Genomic DNA, 18941 nt, shown 5'->3' on the forward strand with positions numbered 1-18941 from the left:
TGCACAATGAAAGCGTCCCAGGGGTTTTTCAAGGTGCGGAATCCAAATATGCAGTTAAAAAACCATTTTAATTGCAACAAATCAAGATTTAACCTCAATTTCTTCCGCCGGATTCCGTCACCAGAATCTCCAAAAAGTCGCATTATACACAACTCCCAAGTTTATTAATAATTAGCAATTTTTTTTATATTGCTGAATTGATATCAAAATCTTAAATTCTTAGTTTAAGTTTCTGTAATGTAAGGAACTTTGATACAATTTTTTTAAATTTGTTACCAGATGTTTCGAGTTAGTAAGTGTGGTTTGGTTTAACATGACGTTATTAACTGAAACAGATTTATTAGTGTTTTGATGATAATAGCAAATTGATTTCAAAATCTGAGTCCATAATCCATTGTTAAATTCTTATGAGGTGTTATATTAATAGTTACACTTCTTAGAATCAATTTTGTAAACTTACAGTTTTCTATATTATGGTAAATTGATGCCAGTCATATTGGATTCTTTACGCATGTATGTGGTGTTGGACTAATAGTTACATGTATAAGAATTAATTTGGTAAATTTGTGCTTTGTGATATAATGATAAATTGGATTAATAGTTGCACTGACAAGAATTAATTTGGTAAACTTGTGATTTGTGATATAATAATAAATTGATATTAAAACTATAATTTTTGAATGACAAATTGGTATTAAAAGTATTAATACTTGTATTAATACTTATATAAAGTGTTGGATTCATAGTTATATTTACAAAAATCAATTTTACAAATTAATTATTATTTTGAAAACAGAAATTAATTATTTCTATTAATATATATTTTTTTAATTTTAATTAACTTTTAATGTGTAAAATTATTAATTGTACGGAAATAAGTTAGTATGGAAAAAATGTTGTAATGTTTTGTTATTTCATTATTAAACATTTTAAGTCAGTCAAATTACATAAATATAAAATAAATAATTATAATTATAATTATTAATAAAACATTTTGATTAGTAAAATTTAATAAAATAAAAATAAAATGTAATTAAAAAATAATAATAATGATATTTATAATTATAATGCATAATTAAACCAACTTATATCTATCTTAATTCTGAATCTTGTTGACGTGCAATTCTCTTTTAGAATGAAAAGAAATTTGATTTTATATTTGTGCTTGATAGATCTTGGGTTAACATGGATCTAAGATGTAATCTAAATAATAAATGATTTTTTTTGTTGACAATAATTTCTAGAAAAATTATAATTTCTTATTATTTAAAATACACTCTTAAAAACATAACTAAATTCAACACCTTGAAAAACCTATAAAACACTTTAATTTTACACATTAAAATCAACCAAACTTAAAAACAAAAAAACATTCATCATTTTATATTTTATATATTAAAATCAACCTATTATGTTTTATATATTAATTAAACGATACGGTTCATTAAAATCAATAAAACTATAATGATACACTCACACTCAGGTTTCTAGGGTACCAATTCCCCGCTTTGAGAATATGCCATTTATTACTTCCAATGCATACTTCCCTTTGCAAACCAGCACTCGAGCAAGCGGAGGTAACAAAATATTCATAGCTCTGGACCTCTACTTACCCTTAACATTCCCTGGCCGGCCCGGCGCCTTAATGAAACGCGGCTCCTTCATTATGAACTGTCATATCCTGTATGCTCCACTACTAATGTTTTTAAATGATTGTTCCTTCTCGTTTCCAGATCAGGAACGTGCTTTTCCATAACAGCTGTATCTATAGAATCAAGCAAAGGTAGGCAGCTTACACAAAAGCTGTTTCTACTTCTCATAATATATAATTAATTGTTATAACTTCGGGAAAGACAAAATTATCATAAAAATTTAAAATGATGGCGAGAATTCTATTTGTCCAGATTGGATTGTATAAAGTGCAGTGATATCATTATTTTTTTCAAGTTTAGTAAGAATATATTTTCGTTATATTTATATATATATATTAAGTTGAGTAAGAATATATTTTCATTATATTTAATATATCTTTCCAATTAAGATGAGGAATAAAATCAACAACTTTACATCATAAAAATGTAATTAATTTAAAAAATATATAAGAAGAAGATAAACTATAAAGTAGAACTGTTCAGAATTCTTCACGTTATAACCATTTTACAATCGTTGAACCAAATTCTTCTCACAATTCAATTATAAGAAATGTAATAGAAAGACGAAGATGAAGTATAAGGCAGGCAGCATGATTCAGAATTCTTCATGTTATAATTATTTTATAATCGTTGAAGCAAAATACGTGTACGAAAGTTTATCGGTAGCTTTTATTCGCATTACAATACATGGTCCTCTTCCAAATCGATTTGGACTCTATAAAGTATTTTATTTAAAGCTTTCTCTACCATTTGTTTAAATGTTTCTTTATTTATTATTGATGGGTTATTTTTTTATTTAAATTTTTGATATTACTGTGAAATAATTTAGGATGTTTGAGAGTGGTTTCAGTTTCATTTGATTTTATATATAGAGAAAATAGAATTTCATATCCTATTAAAAATTAGGAATTTTGATTCAATGAAATTGTGGCATTTCATTAGATTATATCGTGTATGAGGGCGTGTGCTTGCTATTTAATCAAGAGCACCAAGCCATTTATGTACTCAGTGTTGGTGGTGTTAATTGTTGAACTCCTTTGTCATGCCCTTAGAAAAAAATTATCTTTCAAGCAGTCAAAATCATTGATCAAGCATGTTAATCTTTTTCTACCATATTTTAAGGCTTGTATTAGGTAGTTTGATCAAAATTGAGCAATGTTGACTAATATCCCTAGACAATTGAGGTAGAGGCAAAGGCTAAACAAAAAGAAAAGAATCTAAATTCTAAATAGTTGGTGCTTGAATAATGAATCATCAATATACAATGGATGCCATATCTATCTTGATTTATATATAAATATGAATGTTTTCATATATTTTACAATTAATTTGGTAATATATATACTTCTAAAAAGTTTTTCTTTTTAGAATTTTGAGAAATGACACTTCCACGAATCCACTTCCAAAAAAAAGTCCCTACTTTGTATAACATTACTCAAAACAATTTGTTTTTATCATATTTCTATACTAGGCTTTATCCTATTTTATCCCTAAAATCATAATAACTTTAGAATATGTGTGTTGAAGCATCTTAAAGATAAATGATCTTTTATGCTTAATTCCATTCTTCTATGCAAACCCGATTTAATTAATTATAGTTTTGAAGCAACTCAAAATACAATGTTGTGACTTAGTCACTAAAATGGTTTTCCCCAGCGAAATCATTGTTCTATAGAGATGAAATCTTTGACCCCAGATATTTGCAAGATGCCAAATCAGCATCAGATGCTTGTTCACCTATCAGCTCAAGTCGAAGAATCATCTGTCAACGCATGAGACAAATCAAAGTAGGCGTTGCCACAATACACTTTAGTTGTAGTTCCACTCATCATCAATTATCATACTTTTGCTTGTCTAAATGAGAATCGGTCACATGGAATTTGCAAATAGAAGGTTCAAGGTGGTTATGTGTCCATTATATCATGCACAGGTCGACAACACCAAGGTCCAGCTCTTGGTCAAAGATTTCCCTCAACTCACGAAAGTTCCCAAGAAATATTTTTGTGGCAAGGTTATTGAAAAAATAAAATGAATCTTGGAGATCTAAGACATGGTTTTTTTTTTAAAGACTAACCCATTTAGGTTTCACATTGATGGTTTTCTTACAACATGAAGGATCTAGGAAATATGTTGGATACTTTAAACCACTTTTTTCCATAATTATATTTGCAACCAGCTTTGAGATCCGTGAAAAATGGATCTATACAATATCGTATGCATTGTATAAATATGTGTAATCAGAACCTTCAACGGAATGAAGAATTTGAATAGAGCTCATCTAAACTTTTATTTTCTATTCAGAGATAATACAAAGTATTTTTGGTTGGTTGGTTATGATTTCTATATAGACCTGTGCGTTGAGTTAACTTCAATCTTATTGACTTTCTCAATATCGTTCATTGAGCTACGATGGCCCCTGATTGAGGAGCGTTAGTTTATTTTTCATGTTACTATTTTCATTGAATTTATTTCAGTGGTGTGATTTTATTCGAATCAATTCTTCTATTTCATGTTTCTTACCGTTAGTGTGATTGCAATGCATAGTAAAGATTATCCACATGAATTATTGATTATTTAGAATTGATTGCGGAATCAAATGGTAAATTATATAATGGCATGAGGGTAACATGTTTTTAGGTTGATGATTTAGAAATGATTAGAATTTTTGTTGTATTTATTTTCTCAACTTTTCATTTACTTTGTTTTAGTTAAACAATAGATATATTTTAAAGTAATTCTTTATAACCAGTTTAGAAATTAAATTTTGTATATATTTTTTATACACTTCATGGTTTAAATGTAGTGAAATAGAATTGCTCAACAAGATTTATCAATGTGTAGGAGAAGGCTCTCCTACTCTCGCGAAGTCTCTACCCTTGCTAAGTCATAGATTCTTGGTATACTTTGCTTGGGGGCTGTTGGATATACTCTTGGTGTTATAGTGGAAGGCGCTAGGTTTGATCTTGGTCCTTATGCAGATTTTCTCCAAGGAGTTAACAATTGAACATGATAAAAAGAAAGAAAAAAGGGAATTGGTATATCATTTTTCTATAAAACATAACGCATATTTTTGCAAATGTAAATGATGGATTTTTTAAAACAAATTATGCATAATTATCTTTCCATATATATGTGCATCATTATTTTTCCATATATATATATCTATATATATATATATATATATATATATATATATATATAGATCTGTGTGTGTGTGTTAAGAAATGCAATGAAGTCTTAAAATGACAAGGTCGACCATTAGGCCCCGTAATGAGGATCTTAACACACACATAGCATAAGTCTTCATTTTTCCTAGTGCGAGTTGATATCAAAAGAACTCAACCAATCAAAAGTTATAGTGAAAATAAATGACCTATGTTTTTTATAAATTTGATAAATGTCCCGAAAGGAAAAGAATAACTAATTTACTAAAGATAAATATTTAGAATCTACTTTCAATATCATTAACAATGAACACATAGAGCATATACAAAATAATAGTTGAAAATTAGGAAGTTGTAATAATGGATGTGTTTTTGGTTTATACAGACCAAAATCTAAACCTAAAATGAAATATTCCACCTCATCCACCACGTAATCGAAAAAGGTGTTCCCACCAAATATGCTTTGAAATAAATAACACATGCATGTTATTAATACACACATGGTTTATTAATACACATTTGTTCTAGAACGTGCATGCATTATTTCTTCCATCCCTCACCATCTTTCCCCACTCTCTTTGGCTAAAATATTCTCTCCCTCTTTTCCCTATCCCTCTCACCTCTTTTTTTCTCTCTCTCTAAGTCCCCATTTCTTTACAACTTTCTAGCTCTCCCCTCCCCTATCTCTCTTTTTATCTCTCTTCCTTTCCTTATTTCCTACCCCTCTCTATCCTTTCCTTTACACATCATTGTCTTCATCTCTATCCCTTTCTATCTCTCTCCCCATGTCTCCCTCTATCTCTCTCTCTCCCTACCTTTCTACCTCCCTCCCCTTTCCCTATCTTTTAGTCTCCATCTCTGTTTGGTCCAATGTCTCCATCTGATATCCCTCTCTCTATCACTTTCCCTATACTCCTCTATCTTGATTTCCCTTATCTGATCCAGGTGGATGTTGGTGGCCACCCACCTATCCCACTTGGACCCCCACAACTGTCTCTTTCACTTTTTCAGTTTCCTTATTTGTAGCACAATTTACTATTTTTAGAAGTTTTTTCATGTCCTGTACTTCCGGAGCCATTTTGAGGCCCTAAATGACGTTTTTTTGGAAAATTAGGAGCAACATGGGTTGATGGACCGATGTTGTTCTTCCCAAAGTTGTAGTTCTCGAATAGATCTTTCTAACAAGATATTGTGCGCGTCAAACGGAGATCATATGCCAAAGTTACGACCCCAGGAACTTGATGTACCAATTTACCCAAACAGGGCCCACAGTCTAGTGTTTCATCTTCTAGGGTTAGGATTTTGGATGTTTATGGTTTTCCATTGTTTCTCAATAATAAATAGGCCTTCTAGCCTCATTGTAACACAGTTCAGATGCATGTAGCTGCCACATTTCTTCTCAGAGATAAGCTACCATCTCCCTAGCTGGTTTATTTCCATTTCTGTTTGTAAGCATATTTCAATATTCTACATTAATGAAATGAAGCATTATTTTTGTTGCATCTCTATATTTATGGTTATCACTGTAATTTGTTGTGTTCCTGTTTAAATCCAAATCAGTGGTATCAGAGCAGTCTGCTCTTTCTCTGTCTTTATTTGCGTGTCCCCAACGAGGTCGGGATATAAGGAGTTAGGGCTTGAACTGGTCAAAGCTTTGCAAGAACAGCCTCGCAAATCCCGATGGCCTCCCATGGCGCGTGAAAAGAAAGACAATGGGGCAGGAGATCCTATCAAAATCTTTCTCAAAGAGGCCCTCGAGCGACAAAGGAACGCGATGATGGACAACTTTGCCCAGATCCTTCAGCAGCTACCCAGAGGCGACGCATCAGCTTCCAACAGCTACTCTGGAAATGCCACACCCTTTAAGGTACAAGTTAATTTTGAAATCCCCATCTCCGAGGGTCAAATAGACGCAAATGTTGTAGATAAATGGTTAAATCTGCTAGAATGGTATCTTTCTATTCATGATTTTTCCTGTTGGGAAAAGATTATTTTTGCTCTTCTCAAAGCAGCCCCCATGCCAAGGACTAGTGGGAAACTAACTGCGAGGAGAAGGATGAAAGTACGAGCTCACTATTTTAAGTCGCACCCACTTGCAATTCATTCCAGGATTCCATCAAGGAGCAGTGCTTCCCTATCAAAATCTATGAGGACAAATACATAAAGTGGACCACACTGCGGTAGGGAAGGGACCAAGATGTATCAGAGTTCACAAACATTTTTCATACCCTTCGCACACAGTTGGGTATCAAGGATTTTGAGCTGCATTTGGTACTCAAATACCGTGGCTGCCTACACAGATACATCCAAGATGAGATGGAGTTCCTGAACATCTCCTCGCTCGGTACGACGTATTGATACACTGTCAAAATCGAGCATAAGTTTAAATAGAAGAAGCGAGACTTTGGATCTGTGAATCCGAAGCAAGGGAAAGGCTTCCCCAAATCACAGAACCAAGGACAAATCTAAGACGGGGCAACCCAAGCCAACTTGTTGAAGCCACAATAAAAGAACAACACCACAAAGTCGAAGAAGGACATAGGAAAGTGGTGTGAGTTCCATAAGAGCCCCACTCACAAGTGAATGTCGAACCAAGCAGTCGTTGGTGGCCGAGTTGAAGGCTTCAGAATTAGATGCATGTTCCGACAATGAGTCAGAACCCGATAAGGGGAATGGCAAAGGGAAGCAGATCATTGATGCGGAGCCTAGCATCACTGTTGCCACCTCCAAGATCTAAAAGAATGAGCTCAAAGATCCAGAGGAGGGGGAGCATCTTTTCCACTCACAAATGTGGGTGAAGGGTTCGCCGCTACAATTCATTATCGACAGTGGCAACCAAAAGAACCTCATTTCAGCATAGGTTGTGAAGCGGTTGGGCCTACCGACTACACCACATCCACATCCGTACAGTATCGGGTGGCTTCACCAAGGACGAGATCTTCGAGTCCGCCAGCAGTTCTGGCTTCCCTACAGCATCAAGCCCTTTACATATGAGGTATTGTGTGATGTTGCACCTCTTAATGTTTGTGATGTACTATTAGGCCAACCATACTTATGGAGGCGACATGTTGTGTATGAGTCAAGGCCTCGCGCTGTCATTATTTCTTTGTGCAATTCATTATACAGGATACCGGAGGTAGCCCCACCTACCGCCACCTCTTTGATCACTGCTAAGAAATGCAACAAGCTCATCTCCCAGACTATGAAATTCATTTTTTTTCTGGTTCACTCCCAAAGTAAGGGGAAGATCGTCACCACATTTATGACCCCCACGAAGGGTTCCTCCACGCAGTAGCAGCAGCAGATGGATATGGTCATGAAAGAACACAGGAACATCTTCTCCTCACCCACAAGGTTATTGTTGCACTGTCAGGTCAAGCATTCATTCGATCTGACTCCTAAAGAACCTCTACCCAACGGGCCGATATATCACCTCTCCATTCTAAAAAATGACAAGTACAAGAAGCGACATGGTCCTTATACCAATACCAAGGCTGTGGGGAATAATGATTTAGAGCACAACATTCCCCCATTCCTTTGCTTGCACTGAGTGTCCAATATGGACCGCCCTCTACCATGCTTCCCACCATTACTGGACACATCAAAGATTGCAGAACAGCGCACTGAGGACCAAGTTCAATAGATGGAGGAACTCAATGCAATGGAGACCATTGCTTCCTAAGGGGAGAGGAATGATCCAAGTGGATGTTGGTGGCCACCCGCCTATCCCACTTGGACCCCCACAACTATCTCTTTCAATTTTCCGATTTCCTTGTTTGTAGCACAATTTACTATTTTGAGCAGTTTTTCGAGTCCTGAACTTCCGGAGCCGTTTTGAGGCCCTAAACGACATTTTTTGGGAAATCTGGGAGCAACATGAGTCCTTAAATCAATGTTTCTCTTCCCAAAGTTGTCGTTCTCGGATAGATCTTTCTAACGAGATATTGTGCGTGTCAAACGGAGATCATATGCCAAACTTATGACCCCGAGAAGTTGATGTACCAATTTACCCAAACAAGGCCCACAATTTGGCGTTTCATCTTCTAGGGTTAGGATTTTGGATTTTTAGGGTTTTCCATTGTTTCTCGACAATAAATAGGCCTTCGAGCCTCATTGTAACACAGTGCAGAGGCATGTAGCCGCCACATCTCTTCTCAGAGATAAGCTACCATCGCCCTAGCTGGTTTATTTCCATTTTTGTTTGTAAGCATATTTCAGTATTCTACATTAATTAAATGAAGCATTATTTTTGTTGCATCTCTGTATTTATGGTTATCTCTGTAATTTGTTGCGTTCTTGTTTAAATCCAAATCATTATCGCTCTATCTCTCTCTCCAACCCATCCCTTTTCTCCTCTATTTCTATTTTTCTCTCTCTATCTCTCCCTCCTCCCTCCTTCTCACTCTCCCTCCCTCTCATCCCCTATCTTCATCATTTTATCTCTCTCCCTATCCATTTATCTCTTTTTCCTTAATTCTACCTCTTATATACCTCTCTCTCTCCTTTGCTAATTACCCACTCCTCTCCATCCATTCCATCCCCCCTCTTCATCCTTTCCTCTCCCTATCCCTTTCTCTATATATCCTTATGTCTCTCTCCTATATGCCTCTCTCTCTCCTTCTCTAAGCCCCTCCCTCTTGCTTCCTAATCTTTCCTTACTTTCTCTCTTTCTCTCTTCTTTCCCAATGTTTCCCTTTTCTCCCCCAATCTCTCCCCTTATATGTCTCCTTCCTATATCCCTCTCACTCTTTTCCCCCTCTCTTCCTTCTCCCATCTCTCTCTACTACATATCTCACTCTTACATCCCTCTCTCTCTCCCTTACTCTATCCCTCTCTCTTACCTTCACTAAACCCCCCACTTTCCCTCCATCCCATCTCCCATGTTCATCCTTTTCTCTCTCCCTATCCATTTCTCTCTTTGTCCTTATGTCTCCCTCCTATATCCCCATCTCTCCTTCACTAATCCCTCCTCTCTATTCCTAACCCCCTTACTCCCTCTCTCTCTATTTCCCTATCCCTTTCTCTCTCTTTCTCTCTTTATGCTCTCCTCCTATCTCTTTCCATATGTATCCCTTTTTCTATCTGTTCCCCCCTTTCACTATTTCCTCATCTCTCTCTCTCTCTCTCTATCTCCTTATATATCTTCCTTCGACATCCCTAAGTATCTCTCTTCCCTTTTCCATATCCCACTTTTTCTCCATATGTTTCCCTCCTACCTCTCTCTATCTATTTATACCCTTAAGCAGCCCCTCTCTCTACCCCTTTCTATTTATCCCACATCCATATCACTCTTTATACATCTCTCTTCCTTTCCCTATTCTCTCATCTCTCCCTCTTCCTTACCCCATCTCCCCCCCCTCCACCCCCCTGGTATATCTCCCTCATATATCCCTCTCTTTCTCACTCTCCCCTTATATGTCTCCCTCCTCTCCCTCTCTCTAACCCTCCTCTCTTTTTCCCTCCATCCCCATTTTTCTCTCCTTATCTCTCGCCCACTCCCTCACCCCTCTCCCTTGTCTCTCTCGTATCCCTTTCTCTCTCCCTCTTCCCCTATGTTACCCATCCTATATCCCTCTGTATCTCCACTTTCCTAGGCCTCCCCTCTCTCTTTCTCTTACGCTCTCTCTCTTTGTAAATACACCCACTCCCCCTCTCTCCCTATGTTTGTCTATTATATCCCTCTCTACATCTCTCTCCCCCTTTCCTCTTATCTCTCTTTATCTCTAGCCTCCTTCCTTGTCTCTCTCTCTCTCTCTATCCCGTATGTGTATATATATATATATATATATATAGATAGAGAGAGACACACACACACACACACCTATATGTCTCCCTGTTACATTCACCTCCCCACCCCCCCCCCCCCACATTTCCCCCTTCCCCTCTCTCTCTAGACATATAGGTGTGTGTGTGTGTGTGTGTCTCTCTCTCTCTCTCTCTCTCTCTCTCTCTCTCTCTCTCTATCTCTATAGAGAGAGAGAGAGAGAGAGACACACACACACACACACACACACACACACACACACATGCACACACACACACACACCTATATGTCTCCCTATTACATTCACCTCCCCACCCCCCCCCCCCCCCACATTTCCCCCTTCCCCTCTCTCTCCAACCACCCTATTTTTTTCCGTCCATACCCCTCTCTCCTCCTATCACTCCCCCTGTATGCCTCCCTCCTACATCCATCTTTCTCTCCTCCCTCTCTCTACCCCCCCTCTCCCTCTCCCCATGTTGCTCCATTCTATATCCATCTCTCTAGATATTTTTCCCTAAGCCTCCATCTTTCTACCCCTTTCTATCTCTACTCCTCTCCCCACCCCTATTTCTATTTCTCTATCCATTCCCATACTCCTCTCCTCCAACATCCTCTCTCTCTCTCTCTCTCTCTCTCTCTCTCTCTCTAAACCCCTTTCTTTTACCCTCTATCTCCTTTTCCCTACATCCTTATGTCTCACTCCTCCCTCCCTCCCCCATATCCCTAATTTTATCTCTCTCTCCCCATCCCTTTCTCTTGCTCCCCCCTCCCTAATTCCACCTTTCTCCACCCATTTCCCTATCCTTTTCTATCTCTCTCCTTGTCTTTGTTTCCCCCCCATCTCTCTCCCTCCCTCCTATCCTCTCCTTCTCTTTATGTCTCTGCCTGTCCCTTTATCTCTCTCCCCCATATGTCTCCCTTATCCCTCTCCCTCCTCTGTTTCACTACATATCCCTCTTTTTATCTCTCTCAATTTCCCTATTTCCTCAACTTTCTATGTCTTTTTTCTCTCTCTTCCTTCCCTAATTTATCTTTGTCTCCCATCATCCCCCCCGCTCTCTTTCCCTATCCCTTTCTCCCTAACCCCCCCACTCCCTCTCTCTCTCTTTTTCTATCCCTTTCTCTCTCTTTCTCTCCCTATGTTATCCTCCTCTCTCTCTCTTCATATGTCTCCCTCTTTCTATATTTCCCCCCTTTACATATTTCCTCATCTCTCTCTCTCTCTCTCTCTCTCTCTCTCTCTCTCTCCCTCTCTTGTATATCTTCCTCATACATCCATAAGTCTCTCTCTCTCTCCCCCTTCCCCTATCCCACCCCCCATTCTTTCTCCATATGTCTCCCTCTTACCCCTCTTTCTCTATTTCTACTCTTAAGCACCCCCTCTCTCTCTCTCTTGTATATCTTCCTCATACATCCATAAGTGTCTCTCTCTCCCCCTTCCCCTATCCCACCCCCCATTCTTTCTCCATATGTCTCCCTCTTACCCCTCTTTCTCTATTTCTACTCTTAAGCACCCCCTCTCTCTAACTATTTCTATATATCCCAGATCCCTGTCATTCTTTCTATCTCTCTCTTCCTTTCCCTATTCTCTCTTTTCTCTCTCTTCCTTATCCCATATATCCCTCCCTCTCTTGTATGTCTCCGTCCTATATATCTCTCTTTCTCTCTCTCCCCTTATATGTATCCCTCTTCTCTCTTTTTCTCTCCATCCCCCTTCTCTCTCCTTATCTCTCCCCCCTCCCTCACCCCTCTCTCTTTTATCTCTCGTATCCCCCCCCTCTCTCTCTCTCTCTTCCCCTATGTACCCCACCCTATATCCCTCTATCTCTCCACTTTCCTAAGCCTCCACTCTCTTTTTTTCTTGCCCACTCACTCGCTCCATAAATCCACCCACTCCCTCTCTCTCCCTCTCTCCCTAGGTTTGTCTATTATATCCCTCTCTACCTATATATCTCCCTTTCCCCTTATCTCTCTCTCTCTCTCTCTCTCTCTCTCTCTCGTCCCCCTCCTCCCCCATCTCTATCTCTCCCATATATATATATATATATATATATATATATATATATATATATATATATATATATATATATATATATATATATATATATATATATATATATATATATATATATATATATATATATATATATATATATATATATATATATATATATATATCAATCACTGCTACATTCACCTCTCTCTCCCCCCACCTCTCCCCCTTTCCTTTTATCTTTCTAACCACCCAATATTTTTACATCCATATCCCTCTCCCTTCCTCTCTCTCTCCCCCTATATGACTCCCTCCTACATCCCTCTTTCTCTCCCCCCTATTCTCTAATAGACAATCTCTCTAACCCCTTCTCTCTCTCTCTCTCTCTCTCTCTCTCTCTCCATGTGGCTCCATTTTATATCACTCTCTCTAGATATTTTTCCTTGGGCCTCCTCTCCTTATGTCTCTCCCTATACCTTTCTCTCTCTCCCCCAAATGTGTCCCATATTGCTCTCCCTACTCTGTTTCACTACATCTCCCTCTTTCTATCTCTCTACTAATTTCCCTATTTCCTCAGTTTTTCATGTCTCTATTTCTCTCTCTTCCTTCCATAATCTCTCTCTATCTCCCAAAATTCCCACCCCTCTTTTGCCATATCCCTTTCTCCCTTTCTCTCTCTTCCTTCCATAATCTCTCTCTATCTCCCAAAATTCCCACCCCTCTTTTGCCCTATCCCTTTCTCCCTGCCCCTCCCCCCCCCCCCCCTTTCCCTCTATCCCTACCCCTTTCTCTCTATATTGCTAAGATCCCCCCTATATCTACTTCTTCTCCCTGTATCTTTTTGTCTGTCTCCCTCTCCTCATCCTTCTTTTTATCTCTGTCTCCATTTCCGTAACTCCCCATCTCTCTTTTCCTTTCCCCGTCTCTCTCTCTCTCTCTCTCTCTCTCTCTCTCTCTCTCTCTCGCTCCCTCCCCCATTTGAGTGGAGCCGTAATGGACATGCATTACTAACATGTACATTTTCCTACCTTTTTTCTATTACATAATTTTCTATCTTCGTTCTCACAAAGACATTCAAATACGAATACATGCACCTTATTAATTTGTGCACATTCTTGGCAAGCCCATCTAAGACAAAAAACACACATTTTTTTCCATCATTTTTTCTCGTACGTTCAACATTCACATCCATGAATATAGTGAAAAATATTCTATTACAGATGGTCATTTTTTTTAAGTGTTTTTCTTAACTATTCTTGATGTAGTCTTATTCTATAATAACCTTTTTGAGATGGGAAAATTACACAATTAATCAAAAAATTCTAGAAGGAAGTTGTTTTCCCCTTTAAAAGTTGAATATTTAAGAGAATAGGCATGATTGGGTATGGAAAAACATAGGAATCCACCCATCACTGGCTCAACTCCTTGCATAATGAATTCCATGGTGGACTTTAGTTTGTTTCCACAAGTGAATCATATGTCTCCAATGGAGGCTAGTCAAATTGTTAGGTCCCTATAATACTAGTGTAGCCCATATATTGTTATTGTGTGCCCCATAGAAGCCCTCTATTGTTATTGTTGTGCCCTTACATTATTATTTTTATTGAGGCCCTAATTACATTTTGACTCTTTAGACTCATATATATACCAAGTAGGTCTTGTCATTTGAATCATCTAAGAATTATTCATTTGTGTGATGTAAAGGGAGGTTACCCACTCAAAGTGGCTTATTATCCAATCATTGATCTATATTTTCCTGTGTTTCTTTTGATTTGGATACATAACATTTGGCATCATGATTATTGATCCTAGAGTTTTGTTGCTTCAAATGGGTCATCGTGTAATTTTCTCTATACCTTTTTTTCTGTGAAGCTTCAGACCATGAAATTGTTACCACATGGAGGTGAAATATCGATGAATATATGGTTACAATTTTAGACCTTGTTTCATTGTATTTTCAGAGATATGGTCCAAGGAAGTTAGGGTTTATGTATGCTTGATCTAAAAATGGAGGAACACACCTCCTATCAAAAACCGACCGTCCTCTGAGCTAGAAAAATGGGTCTTTAAAGATAAATAAGTTTCACAACCTCTTCAATATAGTGACTTAAGTTTCCAAATGAACTTAAAATAGAAGCAAATTCACATGCATCTCAAGATGATAAACATGGAGAGAAGAAACCAACATTTGATGATAGAGCTCACCCCTCCTGGGCTACATATATGGGCCTGCTCTAATAGCTAGACCGATATATTGATTTCAGCAGCAATTCAATACATACAATTTGTTAACAGTAGAGTGGTTTTTTTCTCCTACAAAGAAACATTCTCCTACAAATTATTCTCACTCAAAAAAATGACTCCCTACAACAAGTCACAAAAATGTTAACATAAAAAGGACTCTCACACAATATGTCCTTGTACTCCATAAGAAATCAAAAGCATAAACATGAAGCTCCCTTAGAATGAAGAGTTGAAAATGGCTTCTCTCCTTAATACATTGAGAAAATACTTAAAAGAGCTGCTCTACAGTAGTAACATTTGTTGCAGATGAAACTGGAAGGCTATAAAACCTCTAACTAGGCTCTTGTAATGCCCCACTTAAATCTTATCCTACAAATTGTGTTAATATTTACATTATCTGAAAATATTGAGAAATATTGGTCTAAAATAAATTTATGATTTCCATTATTCAAATTCCCCACTTACCTTCTCAATTTGAATATTGTGTAGGATATGGTCTCCTTCCATTAATTCAAAATATATTTATTCATTCACACACCCCAATGTACCCTCACATTTACTAAGGAGAAGACATGGTCCTCTCCATGTAGGCACATTTCACATTCCCCAATGTACCCTCACATTTACTTGGGAGAAGACATAGTCCTCTCCATCTTATCATCAATATATATTTATTCATTTCACATTCCCCAATGTACCCTCACATTTACTAAGGAGAAGACATGGTCCTCTCCATGTAATTACACTTCACATTCCCAAATGTACTTTTTAGATTTACTTGGGAGAAGACATGATCCTTTCCCATTAAATTCTCAATTTTATATTCATATCACAATTCCAAATGTACTCCTAGCTTAGAAGAGAAGTCAACCAAGGATGGGTGAGAGTTAATGACATTAATGAGAGGTGGTTGAGGAAAGAGGGTATAAAAAGGGAAGGGGGAAGGAAGAAAGGGGAGAGTTGGAGTTTTGCTTAGGATTGTGGGGGTTGGTTGTGATTGTTTGGCCTTGTTATGATTTTTGGGAGACCTTGGAAACCTGTGGAGGTTTCTTGGGTTTGAGAGGAGGAAAGTATCATTATCTAGTTTTGCACATTCTTCTTGAGGACACACTATATCTGGTTGGACTTGGGCACGGAGGGCTAGGGAACCTCTGGAGGTTTCCTGGGCTAGGAATTTATTTCCTAGTTGGCTGGGAGGTAAATCCGGTTGGGTCGGCCAGAAGGAGCGTTCAGCTGGAGCTCTCAGACAAAGGTATCATCATCAACCGCAGGAACAGGTATTTTTCCATGGACTACTCTTGTTAAGTTGATATCAATGGAATGCTCACCTTAATTTATGTTGCTTATGATAAAATGATTAGATGTTAAATGTTTAAAGCTATGTGAAAAGGTCAGCAAGCTCCTTTTATTATTTATAAATTAACAGGAAAATAGATCTGTTAGTGTATAACGAAATAGAGGCTTTAATAATAGGATTCAGGTTCTTACACATGGTATCAGAGCCAGGTTCAAAATCTGAGGCCTAACAGTGGCTCTCCTTCATCTAATCAGCCGTGAGTAGGGGGTATTTATTTTGCTAAAAACTCTGAACTGTCCATCCAAAATGATTCTCATAGCTTCTTTATGGTCTTCACTTGAACTTTCCTTGCTTTTAAATTTGTTGTTGTTAAAACTACACAATACATCCCTCGAAATACCTATGCCGTCATGATTTTACTATAGACCATTGAAGGGATTAAATCTCGGCCTTTCATAATGTCAGTTATGGGATTAAAGCATTCAGCAAAGATAGCAACAACCTCTGAAAGTAGCACCCTGTTGTTAGGGTCCCTTGTCTTTCCATGAAGAAGCTACCAAGATATATTGGCACTAGAACTTCATCGACGTCTTTAGGGTATGCCCATCTCTCTCCATCTCTCACAGTTTTCTTAAGAAGGCCTCCATATTGCAGACATCTCTAACAGTTTCCCACGAGAACATTTGCAATTCAAATTGGAGTGTGGTGTTGGGGCAATGAGGGGAGGAGACCCTGACTCTCCATACCCCAACTCTAGAGTTATTGTAAAGATGACTTTCGCCCCTTTTCATACTTGCAATGCCCTGTTTCCATCCCTTTATAACTTGACCTTGGCCGAGTTGAAATCTAAAAGGGGTTGCTCTGTCTAAGCTCAAATCAAAACGTGTTCCATCCAGGAGGGTGACAACGTACGGTATTGCAATTCAATACAAGAATCCGTATATAAACCTCAGTGCACCTTAATCATCTTCTTCTTCTGCTTCACCATATAAACCTCCTCCTCGTAAATTTATGCTCTGTAAAAAAAAAAATCATTCGACAATCAACAAATTCATATGTGTGTAAGAAAGTTCACCTTCTACTTCATCTATAGAGAATGGTGTTTGCCACGGTGAAGGTCCCCTTGCTTCTGTGGATCTGCCCATAGCTACAACGCAGGGGAAGTGAGTGATGTGTCTGTTCATGCAGTTAAGAGCGTGTTTCATGCATTCCTTGCATTGTTCATGCGGTGGTGGACCTGTTAGTCCATTTCTGCCTAATCTGATGCGTTAGATTTGATCTTACACAATGAGTTCGCTTATGAGTGAACCTCTCTGCCAACACTGTGAACCTCTCTACCTCACGGTGAAAGGTGGTTCCTGTTGGATTGTGGAGCGGCCTACTTGTATGTTCATGGGTGGTGTTCTGGTGAGTTGATTTTAGAGTGGTTTGTGGAGCAGCCTGTTCGTGCCTCTGCAAGTTCTAACAGCCTATTCGTGCCTCTGTAGATTTGTTTGCGTTGGTGGTGTCGTGGTTTTCCTACAACTTTGGTGGTCTGTGTCTTCCTGAAATCGATTAATTAAATTGAATATATTTCCATGGTGGAGCGTTGACTTCCAATCTGTGCCGAGTCATGCCTCTATTCGTAAGTATTGCCTCTATTTGTAAGGAATGATAAGAATTTATGATCTATTTGTGCCTCTGAGCAACGTGGGAAAGTAGTGTGGCGCCACCGCATCCCCTCCCAGAGACTGAGGTTTGTTTACAGTAAGGAAACTTACGAAATTAAATTTCTTGCTATGCAACGTTTCAATTCTCCTTCGAAACCTGCGGTGATATACCTTTAGGACAAACGAGTAGACTAGTCTGGCGGTGTTGGTTCTGACAGTCAAATGGGGCAAGCTTTGCTGGAAGTGGATGGAGTGAGCACATTTTTCTTATTATTCTGTCAGTTATCTACACGTAGAAACCCTTTCCAGGCATGTTGTAAACTCTTTATCCCTTAAAAATGAGGGCATCAAGCAATTGAGATTACCTTAATAAAGATGGTCTTTAAAAATATAAAACAACTTTAGCGTTAAAGTTGGAATTTCAAAACCATAAATCCTTTCAAATTCGAAGGTTCTGGCAATATGAATGATGGTTTGTTTCCATAATTAAAAAATAAAAATATGATGGTTCTGTGAAATTGTTAAATATGCCTCTCTGTTTAGATTGTTGATGGTTTTGAAAGATTGTTAAATTGTTTTATTTGTTGAACAAAGCACCTAGTCAGGGGCTCAAATACCATCCCTGATAACGTTTATGGATTTATTGACAGTTTTTGTTCAAGTTGAAATAGGAAAGAACGGTTGTTAATTTATTTTCAGTTGAAAGCGGGATGAAAAAGTATCAGCAAATTTATTTATAATTTATGAACAGAATGACTGAGATTCAACCATATACATCCAATTTATGTAACATTAAATATATTATTACCAATATCATGCATCTCAATTTATATAACATTAAATTTATACATATTATTACCAATCTCATGTTGTTACAGTTAAACTCTTTTTCACTTGAAAATGAGGGCATCGAGGGAAACAATTTTGTAGTTGTAGATTAACCTATGAAATCCTGTTTGAGACCATGTATTGTGAGTTCAACACTACTAATATTCTGATTGAAAATGAATGGCGAAGATCAATCATACCACTGAGATGGTATACCACTGTGATGCCAATATAGCTGCCACTGAGATGCTATAACCACAGTGATACCAAGCGAAGAGGAATAACATAGTGATGCCATACGTAGAACAATGAGAGGAGGGTTGAGCCTTTTCTTTCAATCTTGACGCATT

The sequence above is a fragment of the Pinus tabuliformis genome, chromosome 1_1, assembly GCF_031772625.1.
Source record: "Pinus tabuliformis cultivar Carrire ecotype Pingquan chromosome 1_1, CPIR1, whole genome shotgun sequence".
Lineage (NCBI taxonomy): Eukaryota > Viridiplantae > Streptophyta > Pinopsida > Pinales > Pinaceae > Pinus > Pinus tabuliformis.